Genomic DNA, 9,481 nt, shown 5'->3' on the forward strand with positions numbered 1-9,481 from the left:
GTACCTTTTCAATGGCAAATAAGAATGTGATCAATCACAAAAAAGGAGACACCATTCTTTATATTGAAAGTGCTGAAGATTAAATTTTGGTGAAGAAGATTTAGAGTAAGCTATGCCATAAACTCAGCATCTCGTCAAACCCTGACGTGAGGATCACAGGACTATTTCTAAGACAAGGAGTATCTGTAGTAATGTGTTTCAGAAGGGAAAGGAAGACTAAAGAAAAAAGGCCTTAAAAATAATAGGGGGAAAATAAAGAGAAACAGACTTAGCTACCAGAAGTCTCCATGGGGCAGTAAAAAAGGTCACTTTTTCTCTGATTGGCTCAAAAGTACCACATTTTTCAGACTTCAAACAGTTTTTATGTGATTTCTTCCTAGTTTATTTCCCAACAATGAACCATATATTTAGCTTGTTAAATATCATAGTAAAGATGTGCAGGAAATACAATTAAACCTTAAGTTTTCATGAAGCTGCCGACAAGAAAATTGCACCAGTTTGTTTTTATTGAAATGGTGAGTTAACAGGCACCAGCCAAATGCTAAAATTAAACATTCTGGAAGAGTGAATGTCATTAGCTTTAGTAGGTTGAATTTTCAGTCACTTTATCATATTATGTTCCAAATACATTTCAGTCTACTGGACATGTAAGGCCAACTTTATGTTCTTTAAGAATGTTGTTCTTTTTGGGGAGGAGGAGTATTTCTTTGTAACTGTCTTAGGTGAGGGGGGTGAGATGGTGTGGTTTTCTTTTAGATTGTTTGGTTTTTTTGTGTTTTTTTGTTTTGTTTGGTTTGGTTTGGTTGGTTTGTTTTGTCATATGGAAAAGTAAAAGAGAAAATAAATATAACATATTACCAAGGGTTTCTAGGTATTTTAAGATAAAACCCTGTTTATTTGCATGCTTTGAGTAGTTCTTCCCATGAATCCTTAAGCACTTTAAGAACAAAGCAATTGTAATGACATTCCCACTCCCCTCCCCGCCCCAGAAAACTGGCAAGTGTACTTAATGCCCTGAAAAAAAACAAGTTTTCTAAATTTGTTTTAATGTCCTTCAGTTGTGCTCAAGGAATATTTCAAAATGGCAGAATATGTATAAGCTAACATAAAGAAAAAGAAAAATGTTTGGAAAGTAACTTCTTGCTACAAAAATGGAACCTTAAAAATCCTTAACAATTTTATTAAACATATTTACTAAGTTACGGAAGCAGTTGGGGCCATTAGAAATACTAAGCTGGTGCCTGGCTAGTTTGACTCAGTGGATAGAATGTCAGCTTGTGGGCTGAAGGGTCTTGGGTTTGATCTGGGTCAAGGGTATATATATCTCTGTTGAAGGCTCAATCCCGAACCCTGGTTGGGGCATGTGCAGGAGGCAACCGAGGTATATGCAGAAGAAGGAGTTTTTCATTGGGCAACCACTCAGTTACCCCTCTCTGCCTCAAAAAACAAAACAAAACTAAAATTAAACTCCTGAGCTAATTAGCTGAATTAAGGTGACAAATTTAGCATTTGCTTTATCAGGATATCTAATGGCATTCAGTAAATAACAAGGTTAGCTACATGTAGACCCAGGTTTGAGTCTTGGTTCTACCATTTACTGAGTGGTGGCAGGGGAGGTGATCTTAGGATGGAGGAATCTTAGACACACAACTTCATGTATTCAACACATTTTTGCTGCAGAGTTATCTATTTGATAGAAATAATAATTTCCACATCATAACATTAATGTGAGGATCAAATGAATTAGTGTATATGAAGTAGTTAGCAGAGTACTTAATAGCTGTATAGCTCAATATAGGGCAGCTACTATCTATATCTATTGCTATATCTATATCTATATCTATATCTATATCTATATCTATATCTATCTATATCTATATCATCTAAATGTAAAAGCTTAGGTGACCATCTGACCATTTGACTCTCCAACTGGAAGCAGTGGCACACACTGACCACCATTGGGCAGACACTCAACTTTGCAGAGCGCCCTCTCAAACTCCAGAACTCCTTAGGGGGTTTTGGAAAGCCAGTTTCAGCTAGATCCCCACAGGTCAGATCAAGGGACCCCACCTGCCAGAGGAATCCCCCTTACTCTGCAGATGTTCTTCAAACCTTGACACCATCCCAGGTGCAGTTGGCTAGCAAGGGCCCTCAGGAGGTTAGCTCCAGGACATGTCTGGTTCGTCTTGTCCAGTCCCACCCCACAGCCACCTTCTAATTAATCTCCTTTCAATGTTCACGAATCCGTGCACTGTGCCTCTAGTTATAATAATAACTGCAGATAGGTAATAAAACCCTACCTTGGGGGATCTATTGTCCAAAAGGACACATGCCAAAAAGTGTCTTTACACTGTGGTTAAACCATTAAGGCTCATAAGATGAGGTTCTTAAATTTCCAAGATATTAAGATAATATATCTTGCTCATATTATATCCCCCAATTTAACATCCAATAAATAAAATAATATACTGTATATTATTCTAAGTGTGTATACCAAATCTACAACTGAATATATGAGTTAAGAGAACAGTGGTATAGTTCAGGGCAAGAGCTATAAATGTGGGATTTATTAGCATATAAAGCCATGATGAAATTATTCATGGATTAAATATACTTGGAGAAAAGAAAGAGCCACTGGACTGAATACTAGAGTATACCAGCATTGAGAGGCAAAAAGGAGGAAGTTAAGCTGGCTGAAGAAACTGAGATGGTATAGGTACTGAGACAGTAGGAAACACACACACACACACACACACACACACACACACACGGAAAATGCATAGAGGTGAAAAACAGCGGTCTTTTCTATCAAATGTAACTGAAAGCACAGGCACCACTGAATTTAGTGACAGTGAGTCATTATTGACATTGAGAAGGTCATTTTTAGAGGAGAGTTAGAGAGGAGAAAAGAGAGAGACAGAGAACATTGGCAACTGTCAGTAGGTTTTGCATTAAAGGGAAGGGATGACATTGTAGATGTGAGGGTCAAGAAAGTTTGTTAATTCCAGTGGGAAAACTCCAGTAGGGAGACATTGTTCATGAAGGAGAAACAGGGCCAAATTGTCTGAGCTAAGCCCTTGAGAAAGAGAACAAAACGGGCAGACAGGTTGGGAGGAAAGGCAGAAAGCATGTGCAAAGACTCAGGCAGATTTCTGATTTGCTAGTGAGAAGAAGGCATGCCCACCAGAGGGCTTCAGTTTTCTTTGAGAAGCATAAGGAGAATCAGCAGATGAATAGAAAAGAGGAAAATGGAGCAAATCATGAAATGTTGGTGTTGGAGAAGAGAAAGTGAACAACCCAGGGACATTTCATAGAATTGCCAGGCAGTATGGACTGCCCATTTGAAAAAGATTGTGAATTTAATGTGAAAGCAGTTAGTTGAGTTGTTATTTCTTTTGCAGTAATGTTTGATTACTTTGATTTACTAATAACTAGGAGTAATTGTGTAGTTGAGATTGTAGAATTATCAGAACGAAGAAATGTGACAGTGAAAGAAACAGGAAGGTTAAGAGACTTTTGTATAACCCTCTTCTTTCCCTAACACATCAGAGTAAAACAATAGCCAGGGACCTTTTGCTTCAAATCCATTGCTAAATGAAGTGTGAAAGGGACTCCTTTTCCTAGAGGCTGGGCTATTTGTGCATGACCTCCACAGCTTTCAGTGGAAGAAGGGCATGGTAGTGAGTGGCCTGTAGCCCTAAAATTTCTGCCTGGCTTCGGGCCCTGCCTTCCTTTATTTTCAGCAGTCATCCGACCAGGAGCACTGTTATCTCAGGTATTTCCTAGTGGGATATTAAGAACTTATCTCTCACCCTGCTCAAATGAAAACTTAGTTGTTACATATGTCTTAAGCCTCACACCATTCCTGTACAAGAAAGAGCTGGCCCTGCTTTCCTGGTGACAGGAATCAGTGTGACAACATTTCAGACACCACGATTTGATAGGAGCTAGAGAATCGTGACCAACAAATAACATTGTCCTCAATCTTATCATCTCAAAGGCTCACTGTGGGGGTCATTACATTTCTGATCTGTACACCAGCAAGCGATGCATTCTGTGCAGGTTGATGATCTATCTTTAGAGCTGGCTGGAATGTTTGGCTCTTCTTAGCTCACCATGTGAAATAGTTCAGTCATCTTTGACAATGTTATCATCCAACATGCACATGACCTCTGCTTAATACTACTAGCCAGTACTAAAATATAATACTGGGCTCTAAGATCAGTTTCTTTAGACTGAAAATCTATCTCAGAAAAACAGGGATCTGCACATCTAAATTAGTTTTCTTCCATAGCATGATTTGGTTATTGGTATTATAAGTAACAATATTTATAATAGCTAACTTTCACTAAGTACCATCCTAAACATTTTATGGGGTTAAACTCAATTTAACCCTTGCAGCATCTTTAATAGATGGGTATTTTTATCATTCCCATTTTAAAGTTAAAGAAGATGAGTCACAGATGAAGTGACCTGCTCAAGGTGAAGGCACTATGTAGAAGAGCTGCAATTTGAACCCTTGCATCCTGCCCACAGAAGTCAATAATAATTGTATAATATGTCCCAATAATTTACTGGGTTTAAATAAGAGAAATCATTTATTTATTAGATTTTTGCCATCCTATTTCTACTAAAAGTTTTAGATTGCCCTGTATTTAAAACATCTTAGATCTGATCATTTTGGTTGAGAAAGTTGTCTTGCCACAGAAAGAAATCAGACTAGCTGACCTAATAGAATTCTCTAACTCCTCCTTCCTATATCAGATTCAGAGGGGAAAATGCAGCATGAACTATATGAAATCGCTATTCTTTTACCTTTTTGACTAACAAAAAATGGCAATTTTGCATGCCTCCTCTTAATACAAAGGGAAAGCTACAAATCCATATTCAGTTTTGCTCTCTGCTTTATTTCAGTATCATAATGATTTTACTGGCATTTGCATTCTCCTTCCTTGCCTCCCTTGTGTCAGGAACAAACACCATCTCTGGGTGAGAGAGCAAGCCAGGACCAGGGGCATTAATTGTTACTGAGGGACAGACAAAGTCATTTCCTTTAAGTTGGTCCATTATGTCTGAGGCTTCCTGACCTTGGCCTCATTTGCCCTTTGAGCTCTAGTCCAAGTGCTCAAATAATGTGAGCTGTGACTTGCCTCAGAAAGTAGATTCAGTCCAAGCTTTTATTATTTTACTGTTTGTTTGTTTTCTTCAAAGAATCTCCTCTTGAAACCTAACAGCAAAATACTCCGTCTTTCTGATTGAAAAAATAATTAATTATAATGGTTCTGAAAACTGAGTCAGACATTCAGGAATCATAACATCTACACTGCGCTCGAGACCTCATTCCTCCCACAGCATTTTTCAATGCTAAAAACAGCATCAATGCCAGTATTCCTGGCAAATGCGTCGCTAATTTACAATCAGGCGAACCTCGCTAATGTGTTTACTGAGTGTGAACAAGGAAGGCTATCACATCCAGAAGTTCCAAAATAGTTTTCTTTCTTTAGAGAACGTGTATCTTCTCAGAACAAGCAGCCGTTCTCTCACATGTTTTAGTCTGTGCCACTGGCCACCGCTGAGTCAGAGCAGAGGTGACTTCTGGGCCGTTGCAAGTGTCATTTTCTGTATTTGGCAAGTGTGGCAGTCTGGATGTCTTTACCACATGGAAAAGTTGACAGAATGGCCATTTAACAATATGCCCGGCAAGCCTATAGAAGGCACGAGAAGTGTCACCCAGAAGATAAATTGTCAGGTCAGAGAACAGAAACATGGTTGTTATCACTGACACAGACCATTCTTCCTGTCAGCGAAATATTACCAACGTGTCTTTCACCAGGAGGTGATATGTTGAGATACAAATAAAACAATGCAATTTCTATCCACTTCAAAAAGAGATAAGTGTGAACACCTAAAAATGACACCTGTAAGAAGCAGATTGTAGAATGACTAATGGCACTTGGTTTTGTAATCCCCTCCTCCCAAATTTCTAACAGTAGCTAACAAAATTAGTGTCATTAGATAGAAAGATGTAGCTTCCTTCCTTTCTTTTTGTTGAATTTATTGGGGTGGCACAGGGAACAAAATGATATAAGTTTCAAAATGATATAGCACAATTCTATTATATGTCATCTGTATACCTCAAGTCAAGTCTCTGTCCATCATCATTTATCCCCACTGTGATATCTCACTGTGCTAGACACTGGCAATGTCAAGGTGAGTGAAAAATGGCCCATATGTTTGTCTATTGGTTAATTCTAATAGTTGAACACCAGTGCTTTGTTATTATGCCTACAAAATAATTTATATTTCAATACCAGTGTGCTAGGATTATGTTTCCTTTTCACAGTTCGTGTCCTAACCCATGAACCACTCAAAGAGGAATATTGCTAGCATCAAAATCAATTGTATTTTCTCTCCTAATATTCTATACCACATTCTAATTTGCTTGGTATTTTAATCATGACATACTCATACAACTTTTTCCCCCTGGAGTTTCAGCTCATTTCCCTCTTGGTAAAAAAATAATCTATCCCCACAATAGTCTAGAATTTTTCAGTCCCTTAATCTTGCAATGGATTGTCCCTGAATCTATCAGTCCCCTTTTTCGACCTGGCCTAGCTGTGTTGTAGATAGCTTGCACAGCTTACATGCAAACATTTCTCTTAGTGGTTTTTCACTTAGATTATTTCTTGCATCTCATATCTTCTAATTCATGGTTTTATCCCACACCTTACTAGAGTAACATCTTAAACAATTTATCAATGAAAAAATAGATGGTAAACCATCTCAAATCTTGCATGTCTAAAAATATTTCTATTTGGCTTTCACAGTCAATTGACAAGTTCAGCTGATAATCCACACTAATAAAAGAGAAACATGCAAATTAACCATCACTCCACTAAACCCACAAGCCATGCCCGCCAACCAATCAGGAGCAAGTGTACAAATTAACCCAACTAAGATGGCAGCCAGTCACAGAGCTGGAGCAAGCAGGGGGTTGGGTTGCCCCTGGTGATGGAGAAAGCCAAGCTTCCCGCCTGCCCTGGTCAGCCCTGACTTCTGCTCAAGGCTACAAAGTTTCAATTATAGAAGATAAATAAATCCTAGATACTTGCTTCCAGCCAGCCCTGGCCTCCATTCAAGGAGACACTGAAAAAAAAAAAAAAAAAAAAAAAAAAAAAAAAAAGGAGGAGGAGGAGGAGCTGAGGCCTTGGGTTGCCGGGAGGCTGATTAGGTCAGCATGAGATGGCAGAGGCCATTGGGGATAGACAGATCAGCAGGGAGGCCTGTTGGAGGTGAGCAGGCCATCAGTGGGATCAGTTGGAGATGATCAGGACAGTGTGTGTGGTGGGGGAGGGGAGTTTGCAGTGAGCAGGCCAGTAGGGGGGCAGTTGGGGTGAAGCAGGCACAGGGGACAGTTGGGATGATCAGGCTGGTAGGGGGACATTTTGGGGTAGGTAGGCCAGCAGGCAGATTGGTTAGAGGCAATCAGTCAGGTAGGCAGACAGGTGAGCAGCTGGAGCCAGCAGTTACAGATTGTGAGGGGGATGTCTGACTGCTGATTTAGGCCCAATCCCTGTAAACAGACAGTAGGACATCCTTCAAGGGGTCTCAGATTGGAGAGGGTACAGGCCGGGCTAAGGAATGCCCACTCCATGCACAAATTCCATGCACCAGGCCACTAGTCCTATCTAATAAAGGCATAATATGCAAATTGACCCTCACTCCAACACAAAAGTTGGCTGCCCCCATGTGGACACAAGATGGCCACCACAAGATGGCTGGCAGGGGAGGGCAGTTATGGGCAATCAGGCCAACAGGGGAAGGCAATTGGGGGTGACTAGGCTTGCAGAGGAGGGCAGTTGGGGGGAACTAGGCCTGCATAAGAGGGCAGTTGGGGGGAACCAGGCCTGTAGGGGAAGACAATTGGAGGGGACCAGGTCTGTAGGGGAGGGCAGTTAGGGGGGGACCAGGCCAGCAGGGGAGGGCAGTTGGGAAGGACCAGCCTACAGGGGAGGAAATTTGGAAGGGGCCAGGCCTCTAGGGGAGGGCAGTTGGGGGTGACCAGGCTGGCAGGGGAGTGGTTAGGGGATGATCAGGCTGGCAGGCAGAAGCAGTTAGGATCAATCAGGCAGGCAGACAGGCGAGAAGTTGGGAGCCAGCAGTCCTGGATTGTGAGAGGGCAGTCAGACATCCCTCAAGGGATCCCATATTGGAGAGGGTGCATCTGGGCTGAGGGACACCCCCTCCCATACACAAATTTTATGAACCAGGCCTTTAGTAAAATCATAGCTCAAAATCTTTTCCCCTCTGAACTTTAGAAACACACTGCCATTGTTTTCTCACCAGCCCCCATCATCCCACCCACTGATTGAAAGCAGGGTTTCCCCCCTTTGCCTCTATTTTCCCCTCCTATTCCTTTTCTTCATCATCTTTCTGATATATTTTGGAATTTTGTCTTTATTATGTGTGTATGGAAAATGTATGATGATGTAATTTCATGTATCCTGGCCAGGCAATGGAAAACATTTTCAGTCAGAAGACATTTCCTTTCTTCAGCTCTGGGAAATTTCATTTATTATTTCTTTGATCATTTGCTTCCTTTCACATCTGTGTTCTCTCTTCTGGGACTCCTATCTAATGAGATGTTCAAACACTGGGACTTTTGGAGTAATTCTCTATTTCTCTTATCTCTTTTCATATTTTCTATCTGTGTCTTCCTATATAATAAAATAATTCATTAACTTTATCTTCTAGCTCTTTTGACAAATTATATTTTGGCAAGTTTTTTTTCTTTTAATTTCCAAGAACCCCTTTTATTTTATCTAACTATTATTTTATTATTATTATTTTCTTCTATTATATAAATATAATAAGTTTTGAATTTCCCTAAATAGAAATTACAATTGCTAATATTCTCTCCATTCCCCAGAATTATCTCTGCTTAGTCTGGGTTATATTGTTTGTTAATTTTGATCTTTTATGCGGCTGGTTTTACTCACATGCCTAATGGTCTCTAACTCCCCTTTTATTTTTAACAACAAATGAATAGGCTGATGATTCAAGGTAGCTGGGTGGTTCCCTCTATCTATTTTTGAAAGGGAAGGAAGGCAGAGCTCTGAGTCATTGGGCAAAGCTTGTCATGGAGTAGGCTTCAAGCTGGAGAGTGCAGATGAAAAATCTGCCTAAAGGTTTTTATTTAGACACTAAAACCCACCTCAGACAACCTTAGCCGTTCTTCAGAAAGTGTTCAATTGCTCTAGAGATAGCCATTTGCCATTTGCTGTTGTGGTTTTTGTTTTGTTTTGGGATTTTTGTGGGGGGGGGGGGTTGTTTTGTTTTGCATGTGGGTAAATCCTGTTGCTTGTCATTTCGCTTTCGCTCATAAGCAGAGGCAGAGGAAGGTACAGGACCAGAAGAGCAGTTCCATGGACATACATGCCTCCAGACGTAAACTCTACTCCTCACCCCCAGGTTTTCTTTT

Source organism: Pipistrellus kuhlii, unplaced genomic scaffold, assembly GCF_014108245.1.
Source record: "Pipistrellus kuhlii isolate mPipKuh1 unplaced genomic scaffold, mPipKuh1.p scaffold_m20_p_5, whole genome shotgun sequence".
Taxonomy (NCBI): domain Eukaryota; kingdom Metazoa; phylum Chordata; class Mammalia; order Chiroptera; family Vespertilionidae; genus Pipistrellus; species Pipistrellus kuhlii.